General features: G+C 44.8%; 1 long non-coding RNA gene across 2 annotated transcripts in view; it reads right to left on the bottom strand.

Annotated features, from left to right (window-relative positions):
- Window positions 1-20,560, bottom strand: part of LOC110396379 — a 126,800-nt gene that overhangs the window by 62,822 nt on the left and 43,418 nt on the right. The window contains exons 3-4 of one of the 2 annotated variants that reach the window (XR_002436942.1): window positions 4,879-4,928; window positions 1,816-1,894 (exon numbers count right to left, since the gene is read on the bottom strand). This is a non-coding gene — a long non-coding RNA (uncharacterized LOC110396379). Of the gene's footprint in view, window positions 1-1,815; window positions 1,895-4,087; window positions 4,165-4,878; window positions 4,929-20,560 lie in introns of those variants that run through there. The other variant, XR_002436943.1, reaches the window with a different exon arrangement.

Below are 20,560 nucleotides of genomic sequence, written 5' to 3'. Positions count from 1 at the left end.
CATGGTTTAGTGAGAACTCTTGGTGATAGGTGGGCGGTTGGACTGGATGATCTTGGAGGTCTTTTCCAACCTTGGTGATTCTATGATACGAGAAAAGAATATGTGCAAAGCCTGGGACGGGCCCCCAGACTCAAGAGCTGTATTGCTCTTAATTATGGCTAATGGCTTAATACCAGTAATAAGCACCATCAGATTTAATACACTCTGCATTCAGCCTGTAGAATTTCCTCTGCAGAGATGGCCCAGGTGAAATAAATGATGCCAGAGTTACACACTGCCAACAACACTGGCATAAAGCAGTAGGGCTACGGGTGCTCTGGTTCCCTGGAGACAATAATTTGTCACCCAAATAGAACTTCAGGCAGTTGTCAAAAAGGATGAACTATTTTCTTTAACTTTGGTGCAGAATTGGGTGGGCAGGACAAGACCAGGCAGCGAGGCCTGGTGGCCATGCAACATGGCAGCCCTGGCACATGCATGCTAATACACTGCTCAGATGGCTCTTTTGGGAGGATAACTGCAGGTGCTGAGAGCCCAGAATGGGCCACTTCAGGGAATGAGCCCATGCCTCAAGGTACAGCCACTTACTCTTAAGATAATGCCCAATTTGCTTTCAGCTGAAAGGAGTTCACTGCTGGTATATGTTAAGTGGGTTCTGCAGGGTAAATAGAAGTTGCTTTGTTTGGAAGCTGAAATACAGAACCAGTGCCAACTTCAGATGATCCAAATGTGATCTTCAACCTGAAAGACCTTGCAAAATACAAGTTCTCGCCACGAATCTCATAGTCGCTTCCGTATTTCATTCTAAGTTTACTGAATCTAGCATCAAAATCTCCGTACCTTTGCTACTAATTAAAAAAAACAAACAACAAAAAAACAAGTTCTGACCCTTTTATACAGAAAAATACAGAGCATGTAGCTCCCATGCCCTGGACACACACTGAGCATGGTTCATTTCCAGCAGCCATGATCTAACCAGGTATCCAAGCACTTGTATAACTTAAACACACCTTTAAGTCCTGTACTGATTTTTCATGAAAGTAGAGAAAAATAAATTCGGTTAAAGTACCATTTTATTTCTTTCAAATCTGATTTTTTTTTTTCCTGAGAGTCCTGAATGCAATACATCACTTAAAAATATTTCCTTCCTCATGTAGAATATTTTAATATTAAGCTAGGTATTTTTATATTTCCACAAATTAAATGCACTGTGGCTGAAGGTTTGACAGTAGCTGTAATTTGCACATAAAAAGGTAGAACAATTTCAGTTTTGACAGTGTAAGCTTTTCATTTGTTAATAAAGGCAATTCTTTCTCTCTTGTGAACATATGCCTCAAATAAGACAATGCAGTTTGTAACAAAAAAAAACAAAACAACAAACCAACAACAACCAGCATCTCACTGGTGTGGAGACTAAACTCGTGAACTACAATTATTAAAGAAATTCAAATTCAAAACGAATGAAACATTCACAACTGAGCTGTAGTAGCAATAGAACAAGGATCAGAGGAAGATACGCGGTCCTGCACGTCCTCTAAACTTGCTGACACTAATGCAGTCTACCTGTGATACCATGGATGATCTTCATTGTTAGAAGGTATCTGAAAAAAGGTGAGGCCATTTTTAGACGGGGGGAGGGGAAGCGGTGTGTCTGTCATCTGTATTTTTGGTGAAACCGACACAGATCTTCCTCACGATATTCAAATCAAAATACAATCTCAGAATGCCGAAGATGCTTGTAATGAAACCCAAGTGCCACAAAGATCAGAAACCAAGGGAGACCAGAACTAAAGGAGACCAAGATTTCAGACTGACCTTTTCTATGCCTGTGTCAATGTTCTCTCCTGAGAGACCATCAAGGAGAAGAGTGCACAGCTATGAAGCAGCTGGAGCACTGCAAGAAAACCAAATAAAGTCAAGTGTGGATTTCTGACCCCAGATCAAAACAAACAATCCCAAACTTTTCCCCACATGCCAGCCAAAAGCTGCAGGATGCAAACAAAGATGAAGGTACCCAGGATATGATTAAGCATACACAAAAGATCAAGAAGCACCTACCTATGGGCCTGCCAAGTTCTCAGCTTTTACGTTTTCAGCAATACTTTGGCCTGGCATCAAAAGCTGGCCAACACTCCCCAACGAAGTGAGCAACATGTCCAAAGTGCTTGAGGTGCACCGTAGCCACTGGTGGCATTACAGGTCAACCTGTTTCAACTCTGAGTTTAAGACCAAGCGCAGACCACTGCCACGTTGGCTCCTGGATATCACTTGTAAGGAAATGGGCAAAGCGATGAGCAAACCACATGGGTGCAGTGTAAGAAGATGACACACCTCCTGCATTATACCAGAAAGCTCTTCCTGGGTATCTGCAGACATGGCACAAAGCTGATGGCTGCCCGTGTCACCATGGGGAGCGGTGCCTTGGAGATGGCTGGCAGCAGCATATCCTGCTACCATGCTAACTAAGCCCATGACACAGCCCACTATCAATATTTTACGCTGTCGCACGTGGCATTTTGCAGTGACGCTAGATACAGTGCTTTGAGGCTTACTGGTTCACAGTCCTTCCATTTAATAACAAAGTCTCCTGATTCTTGTAAACTTGTAAGTCTTTGCTGGAAGAAGTCAAGCAGTTCATTACTGAAAAATGCCTTTTTTTTTTTTTTCCCAAGCAGTATCCCCCCATGCTTTTCTTTGATCATATCCCTCTGCAGTTGTCTCCTACGCCACTGTTGGTGAAACAAGACTGAAGGCATTTTGGTCATGTTTTCACATGTCTGATGTACTGTTGCCTTGTCCCCCCCCCTCCACTTTAATTCTGACTACACTCCGCTTCTCAAATGCAACCATCTGGCATAATGTATAATTTTTTGTTTTGTATTGACACCTGAATAATCAGAGTCCTTTTGCCTTTCTTCCTTTCTTTCTCTTTCTTTTCCTTAAATCAGCTGCTTCCAGGTTCAGTGCACAGGCTCCTAACAGACAAATCACATCCCACTTGAGAAAAGCAGCAAAAGTGAGAGATCACTGGTTTTAACGTTAGTCAACATTTCAGGTGAGATGAAAGGGGAAAAAAAAAGCATCCAGCGTTCTCAATGAGATTACCACTAGTCACTGCCAGGGCTTTTTCCCCTTCACACTGGTTTGCTTATGGCCTCTGAAATGGTCATTTGAAAACGTAACCTTCTTCATTTCAGTGTGATCAAGACGCCAGGCTCAACTGCTCTGGCAGGATGACCCATGGGTCACCAGGCATGGACCGGGGACACAGCAGCACATGGCAGAGCAAACCCATCCTGGTGTGGAAGGAGAAGCATTTAAAGCTCACTGACATCATCTCTTGGTCTTATGACTGACAACAAAAATAATTTGTGTCACAGACAATTTAGTGGTCCAGCCACCTATGGGAGTGGGAATTAACTTAATAGTTAAATTCTGTGCCTTTCTGACAATCTGCTGTAATTCCACCAACTCCAATGGGTTCATGCTGGGAAGAGATTTCCATTTCACAGGGTTCAGTGCATTGGTTATCTCTGAACAGTTCTTTAAGATCACAACTCACAGTACCAACAAGTTAAGCATAAGTCAAGCCCTGCTTTTTTTTTTTTCATTTTCTCATTTCGAATTAGGAAATGAAGTATTTTCATACATTGAATGGATGAAATATGCTTACAAAAACATTAATGGCAAAGCTGTGGCCCCAAAAATTCAGAAGAGTCTCAGCACAGATTGCTCTACAGCCAAAGCTGCATCCCAAGGCTTTCTTTCCTGGCCTTGTCTCAAAGGACATCTTTCAGGCTTGCTCTCTCTCGCTAACACTCACCTTTCCCATGCTAGAAATAAATTTAACAACACTAATGTGATCTCCACCTGGCTGCCATCCCCTCCACACATCTGATCCTACCCCTGAACTCTATCCCCCTTGAAATAAAAGATGGCCACCACCCCGCGGACCATCTGACCTGGAAACACTGCTCAGAGATATATAAGCAATGGAGCAGCCGTGCCAAAGGAAACTCACAAATCACACACTCTGGGCAACGGGACAACTGGCAGGAAGACAAAAGTGAAACAACTGCCTCTCTACCTTTCACAGCCTTCCTCAGCCGGCACCACTGCAGTCTGCTGCTGAAGTGTATCTGCATCAGCTAAGCCTGCTGTTTCTCGAACCAACCTCTTCCTGCAGTCCCCCCCAGCAGGAGGAAGTGGGGCAGCCGAGGCTGTGATGGTGCTGCAAGGCAAAGCTCAACCAACACCCGAGGGCAGAAGTGGGCATGGGGAGCAGGCAGACATTTCAGGTGGCAGCCCTGTCTGCATCCTACTTAGGCAGTCCCTTGGAGCAGAGCAGCACGTTCAGGTAGGAAGCAGCCACTGTGGCACTTGAAAAAAAAGACAGAAATTCTCAGGCACAACGGCTGATGCTCGATCATTCAATTTTTCACAAACTACGGATGTCAACAGTGTGATTTTTGCTGTCAATATCAATTTGGAAAGCGCCATTGATAATGTGCCAGTACAGTTCAATAACGTTTGAATCTACAGGCCGAACCTGCACGGAAATCCTTGCTTTGTTTTTGTTCAATTCAAACAGACTTCCAGGGGTCTCTCTGTAGGTGTGGGCCAGGTGAACACGTTGGGCAGCTGCACTACTGTGTCTCTTTGCTTTGGTGGGTCAGCCAAGAAGCTCTTGTGGTGCTCCGAACAGCTTCCTCCCTGTGTGGGTCAGCAGTGTTGTCTTGGGATGGCTTTACATCTCATGGAGATGACCAAGGGGAGGGAAGTATTATGACCCTAAAAGCCCCTCTAGATCCCATCAGGAACCGGGTGCAGACCCAGACCAGAGCTAGGACAAACTGGGCCCATTTCTATGAGAAATACCTGCTTTTTGAGATGCAGCCACGTGGAAGATTTCCTTCTTCACTTTCATCCTGAAAAGAGAGACAGAGCAGTTAATGGGGGAAGAGAAAGACCATAAAAATCACAAGCTGCGTAGAAAGTTTCTTTGCAAATAACAGTTTAACATCACTAAGAAGTTAGGTTAAAATGGTTTCAAAGTCTAAAATTAGTTACATTTTAAGCTAACAGCATATGCTTTTATTGTCTCTGATCTAAAATATAATCCCAGGAGGCTGTGAAAAGCATGCAAATTACAGAAAGCTAATTTGCTCCAGCAGCGACACCTCCCCTGTAGTTGGGAGGTCTATTAGGCCTGGCGTACTCACCATTATTTGCATATTAATAGCACCTGCTGAAATACTTTGGGATTTACTTTCCTTGCCAGCAGAGGGACAAAACAAAACAAAACAAAACAAAAAAAATCATATAAAATTCCTTTCATACGGCTTTGATGAACAATAAACTATTTAGACAGCGCTAAGAACGCCAAATTAGTGAGAGGCGACAGGGTGGTATTGTAGATGCCATCTGTGATTTTCAGAGAAACCGGACTGCACATTTGCTTACAGAGAAAAGCCACCAAAAAAAAACCCTACCATAAAAAAAAATAAATAAATAAAAATCCACCACCAAGAAAGCCCTCTCTGGAAAGTGCTGGGCAATGGGAAAGCGCTCACTTGGCTCGGGTCTGAAGAATGGAAAAGTTTAACTAAAGAAATCCAGACACTGCAGCAGGAAAAAAAAACACCACCGAAAAATCCCCACACATCCCCAGCCACCGAAAGTAGAGCCCCCCAAAGTGGACCTTGATTAAAAACCTGCAAACCCCAGGCTTTGATACTAGCCAGGCCTGCGAGGCCCCGTCCCTTGCACATAAAACAAGAAATAAATTAAAACCAGTCACAGCCTGAGATTTACTTAATAAGCCAGCTTCCAACCTCTGCTTGTGACCACTGCTTCCCCTGCTGGCCCCCTGGCTATAAAAAAAGCCCCTTCCATGCTTCTGTAGCTCATCTTCCTCGGAGTGGGGATCACAGCAGCTGCTTCTCCAGCCCAGCAGGACCCATGGGGATGGGGAATGGAGCCCCAGCCCAGTAGGACCCATGGGGATGGGGAATGGAGCCCCAGCCCAGCAGGACCCATGGTGCCTCCCTGTGCCCAGTGCCCTTGCTCCACGTGGGGCAAAGGGGATGCTCCCAGGCAGCACGTTGTTGTTGGCCTTTCCTCTCCCCACACAGACAGAGCTCCACGTATCTTTGGCTCTGTGCAGTCAAATGAGACCTATGAAAAACTTGCTCAGTGTCAATTATAATTACCAAAGGAGGCAATCAAACATTACAGCAACAGGGACCCCTGAAACGCTTAAGACAGGCAACTCCCACCATGGCTGTCAACAAATGCTAATTCTCATTAATGTATATGTAGCTCTTAAATGCTGCAGTGGTGCTAGCTATTAGTATTAGCTAGTAGATAATTAGTAGCAAGCAGTAGAACTGGTTAAAGTTACAGAACGGAAAGCATCTGCCCCACCACGGCCCTCCCAAGACTGTGCTGGGAGGGAGGGAGTGTGGGGAACAGGGGGTGTCTGCCCTGGGTCTGGGAACCTGGGGGCACCTGCCAGCACTCTGCCAGGTGCTGCCTCAGCCCCATGGGAAGGAGTTTCCCAAACATGAAAAGCCATGTATTTGTAATGACGGCAATACACAAGACAACAAAAACCACCCTGAAAAGCATAAGCCCAGGCCGTTACCTATTATAACAAATTGACTTGGACGTTCCTTACCTGAAATTTCATGAGCAATTAGCAAACAGAATTAGCCACAAATGCATGTACGCCCTATTATCCTCCTAGCCATTTCAGCAGCCCCATTATGAGCCTGCAGCTTGCGATCTGGCAGCCCTAGCAGCCCCCAAACCACAGCTTTTCCCTTTCCCCCCCGGCACCCCTTGTTTTTTTTTTTTTTTCCAGCACGAAGTTGACGGCAGCCGGTGTTTTACCACCTGCACACCGGGGGAGAAGAAAAGCAAGGGGGGAGAGGATCAATATATTCAGTATTCAGCAAGAGCGCGTTGCGGCGCGGGGAGCTGCGAGGTGTTTGCATTGTCTGTGTGGGGATCCGTAGTGCCACTGCGGCTGGAGAAATAATGGAAGATCAGGGGAATGCCTTCGGCGACAAACTTTCATCTGGTAAGTTACAATTATATTGTAGGAAACGATACCTCAGACTGCTCCTAATTTGTGAATCCCAGAAAGGCAGATCGCTGATTCCTCATCAGGGCCGCGGAACCTGATCTATAAAAATTTGGGCCTCAGCAGGAGGTGGTGTGTGAGTGTGATTTGCATTTCAATTCTTAGTCCACCACAACCTTTAAATCTTCCTGCAGCACTATCACAATGGAAATTCTTGTTCTCCGTGCGCTCAAAATACATGTTAAAAAAGAACAAAAATCCTCGCACAATGGAAGTCAGTTGTTAATGGGAAAGAATGTGTCATTTATGCTCAAATTGTTTCACAAAACACCATTACATCAGAGTCTTTCATCATTTTATGGGGGATCAAATTCCCCGACACCATCTTCAGGGACTCCATGTGGTGCTCATCACTATCATTCCACTGCCACAAACACCACAGCCCTTTCAATTTTTATCTGCCCAGAACCCAGAATACGTTACATTATTTAGCGTTTGTAAGAAGCTTTTCCCTATGAAGAATTCACAACAAGTAAAAGCCATTTCCCCGAGAAAGCAAGCTTGTGAATGTTGGGTAGGGGGAATTCGGGGCAGGCCCTGTGGCAGGAGGTGAGAGCAGCTTCTCATCCTTCCTGCTGGCTGATGGCACAGCTCCATTGGGGCTGGCCACAGCGGCACGGTGCTCACATAGCTCCCCAAAATCCTGATGGGTCAGACCAGGAACCCCGTATTCATGCTGAGAATTAGTTATTCATAGTAACAGGGAGGCTTCCCAGTGCTGCCACTGAACCAGCAAACAAGGGTGCAGAGAGAGGTAAAAAAAATCTACTCCTGGCTCCATCTGCCAAGGAAATATTCCACATCAGACGCTCTCAGCCTTGGAACCCAGTGCCAACAAAGCCAAGACTCCATGCCCTTCCTGTGTGTTTGTGAAGCCAATGGAGACAGGCGCTTTGAGAGGAAGCCAGGATGCAGAGCCGTCCGTGGGCCACAGGCAATGAGTATTCACATTCTGGCAGAGCTCTGACGCCTCTCCTTGCTGCACATGGAGCCAGGTTTGGGCCTAAAAAGGCACACACGACCGTGAACTAAAATTTACATTTATTTTGGCAATTTGATATCTGTTTTCCTATGTGTGGAGTTTTACTGCCACTTACTCAGATATGGCTGAACTCAGCAGGCTGTTCCCAGGACATGCTCTCCAGCTGATTGAATTTCCAGGCTCCAAACCTTGCAGCCCAAGTAAAGGGTGTAGGAGTTTGTCTATTGGCAAAAGGAGAACATCAGATCCCAAATGCACTTCCAAGTTCTTTCTGCTTTTCCTACTCCTGGAGTTGGTAAGAGTTCAGCAGATACATGCCTTAATGAAGGGCATTTTTTCTACCCATCTAATAAAAGCATTTTCATTCCCTCGCTGTGATTTGCCATGTTGAGACCCGGCAATTTGTTTTATTGCATAGCAATACATGCTGGCATTTGCAAGATTGCAGCACTTTCCCTGTGAACTTTCCTACAAGTTGCTCCCCTAAGAAAAGCAAATCTCCACCATGAAGGGTACGGCTCTTCTCAAAATGCACTTGGTGCACAGCTCCATGAGGAAGGGGCCAAGCTTTGGATAAGTCCCTCCTACTTCTGAGTGCCTGCAGCATTCAAAGCCATCTACAGGGGCTAATTCTGCACTCCAAGGTCTGACAAGTCCTTGATTCTCTCCAGGATTTGTGAGCTGGGCTTGCCCAAATCCTCACTTATATTAGAGATATTTGCTTGCACTTCACGGAGTGCCTGAAAGCCCAATCAGAATATCTGAGGCTGGAAAAAGAAGCCTGATCCTGAAGGTTCTGCTCAAAAACCAAACAAAACCAAACAAAACAACACTCATACAAAGCAAGGGAAGACTGTCCAATGCAGGAAGTACAATTTTATTTTCTTTAAGGACACGGCCTTGTTATCAGCACAGAAAGCAGTCAGCAGTATAGAACTCACCAACTGCTCTTCGGTGTAACATCTCTGGCATTCAAAACATACAACTTCTGTGTTTGTACTACATTTCCCTAACAGCTTACATCGAGGCCAAACAGACAGCATTTTGCAAAGGTCTTCTAAAATAAGCTTATTTAAAAGAGCAAGGTCAATGCCCAACATATGTCAGATTCTGTGAGTAGAAATCAAAGAGTTGGGAGCAAATGGAATGTGTCAGAACTCAGTGGTTTTCCATGCCAGGCTCTTCTACCAAGTTCACATTTCTGCTGCAAAAAACAGTAACAATCCCATCATATGGATTTCAGCTTTGGAAAAGTGTCTAAAAACATCCTCCCAGTGCCTGTGCATAGGCTGGTTAGCTCAATAAATAAAAATAATGCATACACCCATGTTTAGTTGGACACGCTATTTATTGTCTACACAACTGTATATTTCTTTCAATGGGACAGATGCAGATTCCACGCGTCAGCCCTAGGCTCTATTAAAATCAGATTAAAAACATTAGTAATGTAGTTAATTCCATTTGCAGTGTGCCCAATGAAAGGAAAAAGAACATTAAAAAAGAAAAAAAAATATGTATTAATGGGATTTAAGAATTACATTAAAAACATTCTGCTCCATTTTTATCTTTGCAAAAAAAAAGGGCATTTTTTTACATAAAAGAGGAAAACTTTTGCTCTGTTCAGATTAAGTAACTTGGCTTGGTCCTTTAACCATGCCTTGCAGAACAAAATCCGTGATTTCAGTTAAAATACATTATTGTCACTTCAGCCTCCTATTTTTGTACTTTAAATTGATTGTACTGGCTGTGCCTTTGGTGGCTTGTCTCTCACCGTGCATCCCTGACGCTTACAGCACCTCCCACTATTGCCCTCCCAAATAATCACCACCAGGTAATCACTTCTTCTCCTTTCTCCCAACATTACTGCTCATTTCCTTCTGAATTTGCAGGCTGGTGCAGCCTGCAGACTGTTTGCTCCGTAACATCTTTAACATTTGGCTGTTGCTCTGGCACACCACAGTCAGGAATTTAAAGGAAAGATAAAAGCTGCCTGAAAAAGGCCAAGCCAAGGGCTCTACAGGTAGGCTTGTTTCTGCCCATGGCCGCAACCTGGAGAGTGGGGGAAGAACAGGTGAGAAAGGAGGAGTGGGTTGTAACTGGAATCCCTCCAGCTGCACACTCACGGCTCAGAGGCTGGCAGTACAGAGGCAGCACAGAGCTGCATTCAGCTGGGCCTTTCTGCTTGAGAGAATCATAGAATGGCTTGGGTTGGAACAGAGCTAAAAGATCATTCAGTTCCAACCCCCTACCGTGGGCAGTGTTGCCAATCACTTGATTGGGCAGTGGATCAGGTTCCCCAGGGCCCCATAAAACCTGGCCTTGAACACCTCCAGGGATGGGGCATCCACAACCTCTCTGGGCAGCCTGTGCCAGCACCTGATCACCCTCAGTTTAAAATTTCCCTGACATCTCATCTGAATCTCCCTCTTCTTACTTTGAAACCATTCCCCTTTGTCCTCTCGCTATCTGCCTGCGTAAAAGCTTATTTCCCTACTGCTTATAAGCTCCCTTTAAGTATTGGAAGGCCACTATCAGATCTTTCCAGAGCCTTTTCTTCTCCAGGCTGAACAAGCTCAGCTCCTTCAGCTTGTCTTCATGAGAGAGGTGCTGCACCTCTCTTCTGGACCCACTCCAACTGCTCCATGTCTTTTTCATGCTGGGGGACTGAGGCCTGGATACAGTACTCCAGATGGGGCCTCATGAGGACAGAGTAGAGGGGGACAATCCCCTCCCTGTCCCTGCTGGCCACCCCTCTTCTGATGCAGGCCAGGACACTGTTGGCCTTCCAGCTGCAAGCACACACTGCTGGCTCACGTTAAATTTTTCATCTTAACACATCTCCCAAGTCCTTCTCTGCATGGCAGCTCTCAGTGAGTTCTCCCAGTCTGTACACGTATCTGGGATTGCCCTGACCCAAGTGCAATAGCTTGCACTTGACTCTGCTGAGCCTCATTAGATTCTCATAGGCCCACTTCTCAAGCCTGTCCAGGTCCCTCTGGACAGCATTCCTTCCTTCTGATGTATCAGCTGCACCACTCAGCTTGGTGTCATCTGAAAACTTGCTGAGGGTGCACTCAATCCCTTCATCCATGTCACTGATAAAGATGTTGAAGAGTAGCAGTCCCAAGATGGACCCTTTGAGGGACACCACTTGTCACTGGCCTCCACCTGGACAGAGAGCCATTGACCACAACCCCCTGTCTGCAACTTCCCAAGCAATTCCTTATCCACTGAAGAGTCTGTCCTTCAAATACATTTCTCTCCAATTTAGGGATAAAGAAGTGGTGTGGGATCATGTTAAAGACCTCGCAGAAGTCCATGCAGATGACATCAGTTGCCCTTCCTTAGTCCACTGATGCCATCATTCCATCACAGAAGTTCACCAGATTGGTCAGGCAAGATCTGCCCTTGGTGAGACAATGCTGGCTGTCTCAGATCACCTGCTCATCCCTCATGTGCCTTAACATATCTTCTAGGAGAATTCACTCCATGATCTTCTCAGGCACAGAGGTGAAGCTCACTGGCCTGTAATTCCCTGGCTCTTCCTTTCTTGTAAATGGGGGTGATGTTTCCCTTTTTCCAGTCATGACTTTTCAAAAATGATGTAGAGCGGCTTGACAAGCACATCAGCCAGTTCCGTCAAGATCCTGGGATGCAGGACATTGGGCCCTACGGCCTTACACACATTCAATCTCATGAGGCAGTCTCAGACTTGCTTTTCTCTTACAGCAAGAGGGATTTTGCTCCCCCAACCCCTATAGATGTTTGGGGACGCAAGGTTTGGGGATGTGAGACAGAAGAAACCTGACTGCCAGAGAAGACTGAAACAAATAACTTCTTGAGTACTTCAGCGTTCTCCATGTCTTTTGTAGCCAGTTTCCCTTTCTCATTTACCAGTATGGGTACCTGTGGAATCTCTTCTTGTTATTTTTCATATCTCACCAAGTGCAGTTCCATCTGTGCCTTGGCTTTCCTCATCCCATCTGTGCATATCCAGACAGCATCTCTGTATTCTTCCCAGGTGATGCATCCTTGTTTCCACTGCCTGCACATGTCCTTCTTCTCCTTCAGTTCGACCAGCGGGTCCTTGCTGAATCCTGCCTCCTTTGCTTCCTGACAGCGCTTTGCAGGATGGAGGCTGTCCCAGACAAACCTGTTCAGGAAGGCAATGTTTCCATGGGAGACATTCCACCAAAAAGGAGCCATCAGCAGAATACCCAATGGCTCTGGCTGAAAGCTACAACTGGAGTTGCTTAGTACTACTGCACTGCAGTCCTCTCGCAGCCCATAATGCACACGATGACGCATGGACACCATAAAGCTTTTTCTTTTTGATGGGAGAATTCTTCCTCCTTTGCTTTGCATAGTTCTCATTATTAACTGAAGAATCTTTTACCATGCATAACCATTCTCTGCCGTACATATTTCCAACCTTTTTCTTTACATTGGTGTATTAAACTAAATACACTTTTTGTTTTTTGACTTCATCTATCCAAGCTTCTACACTGACAGTCAGCATTGTGAGAAGAAAAAACCCAAAGTGGTGATACTAGGAAGGATCTCCTTATGTACATTTATGAGATCTGCCACCAGGTGACTCCATTCTAAAATATCCATATTTTTTGTAAAACAAAATGCTATTTCTTTCTTGTAAGATGAGCATCATAATAGCCCCCCCCCCCGCCCATTCCAATAAGATTTATCACTCTGAAAAAATGTTATGAAACAGATAGCGCTCTAACTTCAGACATGAAGATTCTTTTTTTTTTGACTACCACATGAAAATGTATTAGAGTGAGGATTTCCAGAACAGCCTGATCTGTTCCTGTCTAATCAGACCTGATTAATTCAAATCAAACTGCAAACCTCCGTTTTATTTTGCTTTAAAAACTCAAGATCAACAACAAATCAGCCGTATGGAGATATCACAGGCAGTTAACGCAGGAAGCCTACAGACACCGAGTCTCATGGAGTCAAATGGATATGATTAAACATTTGGAATCATTTATTAATATTTTATATATTCAAATATATACAGAGCGGATAGGACCAGTTAGAGGGATGCTCTTCATAGGGGACTTTATTATTTTTATGCCTTAGAACAGGAGATCCATCTCAGGTGTCAAAGGGTGTTTCTTCAAAACAGAAAAAATTTAACAAATAATGGGGTTATGCGGGAGGGTTTGTAAGTAACACCAAGCTGCACCAAATCATGCAATGATCTACACTGATAATCAAAGCGGTGGTGAGGTATCAAGCACAGAAGAATAAATAAAATGAGACAAAATAAAACAATCTCACAAACGCAAGATTGCAAATTCAAAATAGGTGGCCCTGCATGAAGTATTTCAGAGATTTACTGAGCCATTATTTCTTTGGAACACAGACTTAAAGAGGCTCTCAGCCTGACCAATTTAATCCACATCAGACAAGGGAGACATAGGGTCAGGAGGCTGAACGTGGATTTGGGCGCTTGGCACAGCTGTTTTCCTTAGGTGCAATACACTTGTCACTAGTGGTGGCACTTTGCATTTGCTGTATGGCAGCATATGTGCTTGCCACATTTGGGACCCATTATATCTCTTTACCCTCCAGCCACTTCCCTTCCCTTCTTGTTAGCTGCATGTCCATATATTCTTCCATACTCTTTCACTACATTGCAGTGCCAGCTCTTTGCCCTCTGCTTGCTCTGCTGACTGCACATACCGCCAGCATGCATTACAAGCTTCCCATATTACATCCAGCTGTAGGCAGGGGTTCAATTTCTATACAAATTGCAGAATGTATACACTTATATATGCATGCGTACCCACACAAGCACACAAAGTCATTCTGTAAGGCATCGCATTTATTCCATTACAGAAATACTTACCTACTGAGAAACATTTTTGCTATCAGGGAGAGTGCAAACAGACAAAGAAAAGTTGAAGAATAGCCAAGGAAATCTTTCAAAGCATAGCAGAAACCCAATCTAGAAGCAAAGGTGAAAAAAAAGGGAGGAGACGGAATATATGTTCACATTTCAGCCTCTGCAATTAAAACCATAGTTACTGCAACAGCACAGACCAATTAGTGTATGTTGATATACCAGCTTTCAGATAAAGCATGTACAAAAGAGGCAGTCAAATGTTTCCGCTTGCTTTGTACACAGTGGCACAGACAGGACTGACTGCAGGACTCAATTTTGTTCGCTGCTGGGTCATTGCATATGACAACAGTTAAAAGAAATTTGGCTGATGTCTTATTTGGAGGGGCTGAGCTGCCAGCCTCCCTACTTCCCCACTCCAGATTCATAGAGTTTCCTGCCAGGGCACTGGGACACTGCTCCAAAGCAAGAAGGCTCTGACCTGGAGAGATGAGCTCACCTGGGCAAGATTCTGTGCAAGCTGTGCCTGAGTCTGGCAGGGTGGGATTCCTGGCGGTGTGGGTGTGCAGCCAAAAAGGGCACGAGCTTCAGGTAAAAACCATTGCACTCTTTTAGAATCATAGAATGGCAGAATAGTTTGACTTGGAAGCGACCCTTAAAGGTCACCTAGTCCAACTGCCCTGCAATGAACAGGGACACCTACTGCCAGATCAGGTCTCTCAGAGCCCTGTCCAGCCTGACCTTGAATAGAATCACAGAATAGAATAGAATCACCAAGGTTGGAAAAGGCCTCCAAGATCATCTAGTCCAATCATCCACCTATCACCGGTATTTCCTACTAAACCACGTCCCCAAGTATGACATCTAAACGTTTCTTGAACACCTCCAGGGATGGTGAGTCAGTCACCTCCCTGAGCAGCCTATTCCAGTGCCTGACCTCTCCTTCTAAGAAGAAATTTTTCCTAATATCCAAACTGAACCTCCCCTGGTGCAACTTGAGGCCATCCCCCCTCATCCTGTTGCTAGTTATGCAGGAGAAGAGGCTGACTCCCACTTCACCACAACCTCCTTTCATGTCATTGTAGAGGGTAATAAGGTCTCCTCTGAGCCCCTATCTCCAGCAATGGATCATCCACCACCTCTCTGGGCAATCTGTGCCAGTGCCTCACCATCCTTATTGTAAAAAATGTCTTCCTTCTATCCAATCTAAATCTCCCCTCTTTTAGTTTGAAACCATTTCCCCTTGTCCTATCACAGCAGACGCTGCTAAAGAGTCCGTCCCCTTCTTTCTTACAGAACATCTTTACAGAACATTTTGAAGAACGTTAAAAATGTAGCAGCCTCTGATTCCAATCCTCATACCTAAAACTATGTCCTTGATGGTCAATACTCAGCCGACGCCAGATATGCCCCTTGTCCCACTGCTAACCAGAATGCTCCAGGGTTTGGGGACTTCACACACAGTGCACAGATGGGAGCTGTTCTGGTGGGGGTGCCCCTGGGAAATGCAGATCCATATTCAGGTTTTTCTTTCCACGAATACAAGCAAGTTTAGGATCAAAGTTTTCGGTTCATAATATAGATCCAAACTCTAAACAAAACAGAAAAAAACTGAAACTGCTCAGCTTTGGTCAGCTTGTGTTTTCGTTAAAATTATCCACAAGTCTTTTCTAAAATCTCACCCTAAGGAAGAAATCACAACAACCCATTAGGGACCAAGTTACTTTTATACAAAGGGAAGGACATGGGTGAGTGACTGAGCCCAGCGTTACACAAAAAGTAGCTGCTGACAACTCTGTCCTTCCGTACATCGTGATGGTTCCAGAGCTTACTTCCCTTCTCCCATATAATATTAACACACAGAAGGAGGAGGCTTAGGAAAGAGGTCAGAACATTGGGGAATATTTGGTCTTCTCTTTGAGGGGGCAATTTGTGAATCACTGTGGGAAGGCAGTTTGCTCACTTTTTTATGTGTGGTTTTGAGGGATTTCATTGGAGAGACAGAGACCAGGCGCAGAGCAACAGGAGGTGGGTTTCCATCAGTGCCTGTTGCTGCAGAGGAGGAGGCTGCTTCACCTTCCAGTGTAAGTGATGCAAATGAAAATCCATAGCTGGGGCAGAACAGATGATAGATTGGAAAATGCCTGCCTGTTTTAATGTAAATAGTTCCAGTATGCATGTACATTTCATGCCATCTCACCGCTCTTACAAATGCCAGGAATGTTAAGTAGGTGGAGGCCCCTCTCAGCACCGAGGTGCTCATGGCTTACAGCAGCGCTCCCTGGGCTGGATGGCTGGCATAGTGGGAGCCTACCTGGTTGTGGCCACGTTGGCAGCGCCAGTGGGCTGGAAGCATTGCCACAGAGACCATGCAGGTCCCAACAGCATGGGAGCTGGGCATGGAGGCTGAGCTCTCCTCTCTGGGCTTTGCAGGTGAGCCATGTCATCTTCCATCTTCTAAGCATGAATTTTAGGTGAATTTTACTCAGCGGCGCCCAGCCACGTGACAAAATAGCCCTCCAGGAACAAAAGTTGGAAACTCCTTGTTGAGGAGTCTGGTGGTAAAGCCACCACCTGTCATCTGGGTCAGGGTTTTATCAGTGGTGAGGATCAGGAGGGAAGAAGCGCTGGTACTTTTTGATGGCCATCCGCACGGCTCGGAGAAAGGAGCTCTTTCAGGCTGCCAGCATTGGCGCTCACGCAGGTAATAAACTAGACTGGCCTTTCTCCTGACATCACACTTCAGTCAAAAACTTTCCCGCAAAATGTCACTTTCAAAGTTGCAGCTTAAAAAAAAAAAAAAAAAAAAAGTCTTTATAAAAAATTCATGGCCACAATGATCTGATAATGCAGCTTTCTGATACCAGCAGATGTTTTGTCTAACATGTTCCCTGAAGCTGTACTCTGTGCCTTCATATCTTTCATTTCCAGTTGCTATCTGCTGACTGTGGGATGTCATGTACGTACCCTATAGCGATGCGCAGCAATTCGCATCTAACACCGCCGTGCGTAATGAGCTTCACAAGATGCTTGTCGCAATAACTCCGCACTTCCCCAACCATATGGAACACAACACTCCAAAGCCCACAGACACTTTTTTTTATTACAGTTCAGATCCTTAAAACATAATCTGTGTGATGTCTAGTGAATGTACGTGAAGAGCTGCTGAAAACAAAGTTAACACTTGTTCACATCATCTGTTACAAATGTCCAATTTGGGACAATAAATTTCCTCGGAACCTGTTCTTTTGCTGACTCGTTGCTTTATCTTTTTTCTCTTTCTCTCATGTCGTTTTTTTTTATGAACTATGCATATGTATTAAATGGGATTTGTTATCCCTAGATACCAATTTGCATAAAGTGCAAGCCATCATTGGTTGGAGAGAAGCAAATTACTTCTCCAGCAAGATCACACTTCTTTTTTTTCTTTTCTTTTTTTTTTTTTTTTAATTTTAACAAACCGCAGGCAGAGACTGTTAACAGCACTTAGCCAGATATGCAAAGTATCACTTTTCTCAGAAGCAGCTTGATCAATGAGCAAAAAAAAAAAAAAAAAAGAGAGAAAGAAAAAAAAAAAGAAAGGGAAGGTATTATTCGGTTAAGTACAATGCAGAAATGACCCAAGACCAAGGTAGCTAACCCAGCCATCACCTGTAACTCGATCTGCCTGAATCCAAATGCAATGCAATTCAAGTGTGGCTTGGCAGCCAGGACACAGAGCTAAACACCATGCCTGAGCAGAGCCTCCCAGAACGACCATTGCCTTTTCCAAGTGTGCACTGTGCATTTCCAGAAGTCTCAAGCTTGCTTGGTAATTTTACGCACAGCTCAGCTCCCTGGCATAAGCCTTCCTTTCTCGCTCACATCCCCACACATTTATTCACACTGGGGATCTGGAGAACTGTGCAAACGCTGGCCTGAAATACCTTCAACAGTGCAGGGAGGCTCTCCTCCGCCCTTCCCAGTTTGACTGGCTCCTAGTGCCAGTGGTCCTCCGTGGGATGGCAGCTGCCATCCTGGCTGGCCTTGGGCAATCATTGTCTCCCTTTTTGCTTATTCTTCTCATTGTACACACCTGTGTTGGCAAGAGCCTGGACAGTAACAATGGGACAGATCCCCAGTTCAGAGCTAGCCCTGCACAATCTCTGCACTTTTAGGGTGAGGGACAGAGAAGAGAGCAAAAAGACAGGGAGGGCATTTTACCAAAACATCAGGAACCAAATTACCTGAGCAAACCTGTGATGCTCAGATGATGTAAAAGCTTACCAGCCTGCTGTTAAAAGGTTTGTGCCATGAGCCAGGCACAGCTGAAATGTGTGGGATATTACATTCACTGGAAGAGAAGAAAATTAACACAGACATTGTGCTGCAATGTTTCAAACTGGGTCTGGCCTTCTCAAGGATTCAGTACTGGGACATTGCTTGAGGTGCTGGGGAGAAGGAGTCCTCTCAAAACATCAGCTTTGGTTCTGTTGAGCTCTCTAGACATGACTGTAGGATCTGTCTCTCAATAAACACGTGCTCACAATTTGATCCCAAATCCGCCAGTATCTTGGATCATTTTATCTTTGAATTTAATGGGCAGATGATACTCTTTTAAGAACGGTTCCTGAGATCACAGAGGGCATTAGTAATTCACTGTAGAAAGAGCACAATTAATGAGGACAATGGTGCTGGCTAGGTGCTGAGGTGCCTCTCAGGGAACTGTGGTAGCCAAAAGAACAAGTTAGAAGGCAGGGTGCCCAAATTCTCAAGAGGGAGCCTGTATCTCCTTGCTACCTTTAGCATCTACCCAACGACACGTGAACAGCCACAGATTTTATGCTGTGTGACAATTTGAAGGTGGAAAAAATAGTTCCCGTCTGCAGAAATATTGGCATCTTCTTGCGGCTTTTGCAAAAAGGCAAAAATCTCACAATTTCACACATCTCTATTATTAAAGTACGCCGCTTTGTTTCCATATTTATATTCAACACATTTAAGAGGAACAAAATAGGATTTCAGAGAAGATCCTCACTTGCGAATGATCACAAAAGCACGAAGATGTCACAAGAGAGATTACGAGAAGAACTCACGAGGGGGAATGAAATGCCAGCTTTGAAAGTGGGGCTCTTGTGTGACCAAGGGCCCTGCCAGTGCTAACCACAAAAAATCACCGTGGGGCCAGACGGAATCAGGTTTGGGACACTTACCCTTGGATGGAGAGGAAAACGTGGACCTGGCCTCTCTGAGTCTGCTGGCTTAATAGGCAGGAAGGATCTACAGCTTCATCTCCCAGGCTTCTCCCACTGGAAAACCCTGGCACAATTACCTGGCAGCTCACAGAGGCTGTTCTAAGGTGCTGCTGTACAAGTGCAGCTGTAGTCTGATTGCTCTGGAGACAGACACAGCCAAAGAAATATACTGCTAAATCTTAGCAGAACGTAGCGTATGATACCCAACTGTAGCGTAGGCACTAGATAACATGCAATCATGGTCTCCTACTGCAGCAAATTCTACATAAACCCAGGCCTTTGAAAGAAAAGTAGTAAAAAAAATGTGTTTTTCTCATTCCTTATCTGTACCTACTCCATTTTACCTAAGGCTGGCTATTAGCTCAGCTGGTGATGTCACTTACTTCACTGGAACCTGTTATCAAGAAAGATTTCTCACAGGATTTTCCATTTTGTGAGCTTTGTGCTTTGTGCAATGTTGTATTTCATTCCATTAGATAAAGGGTTAAGTAATTCACATTTTACCCATATAGACTAAGTTATACTCCCCGTGGGTTGTTGGCTTTCCATTGGCTAGAACGATGACCTTGGAAACAGACAAAAATGATGCATTGTTGCAATAAATATTATAGCTTGCACCTGTTTCTAATTAAGTCTGCCAAACAATTTCAGAGATACTGAAAAGAGAAATGTGTTGGCTTCTAATCGGGTGCTCTTTGCTGTTTGATCTGGATTATTCAGTGCCCTACATGACCCCACCTTCTTGTTTCTCATTTTTCTTTTTCTTATTGGACTTACAGGAAACACTAGATGAAGTAAGTCATCTCAAAGAGGAGCATCTCTGCCTAAAATCAGATGTTTCTAAAAACCTGAGAATTGGTTGATTAATACCAGCGAGGCTGGGAATACTTTATCCCAGGATACTTCCAAAATTTCCAATATGGCTCTCAAGTTTCATAGGTCTGTTGTACCAAAAAGGGAATTTCACTACTCCTTACCTTTCTCCAATATCCAGCTATCAGTGATCAGGATCAGGCACTGATTTGGACACTGGAGGTTTCTGCAGGACTTCAACATGCTGGGGAAATAGTGCAGGAATTCTTTTTCCACTAACACTCATCAGATGTAACTGAGCAGCAGTCACCTTTGTATTTCAGAGCTCAGGGTACCTTGGGATGACTCTGGCAGCCGTTGCCGTCAGAGCAGTTGTTTTAGGGCAGGTATGGATCCAGGAAAGCACACACAGGTTGTGGTTTGGAGTCTAGCATCACGCTTCTCACTTGCCGTATTGATTCCCCCATTAAGGTGATCCCACACTCAAAGTGCTTTCTGGTAAAATGAAGGAGTTGTTT

The sequence above is a fragment of the Numida meleagris genome, chromosome 3, assembly GCF_002078875.1.
Source record: "Numida meleagris isolate 19003 breed g44 Domestic line chromosome 3, NumMel1.0, whole genome shotgun sequence".
Classification (NCBI taxonomy): Eukaryota; Metazoa; Chordata; class Aves; order Galliformes; family Numididae; genus Numida; species Numida meleagris.
Note: the sequence above shows the minus strand (reverse complement) of the source record. Positions and strands in the feature narration are given on the sequence as shown.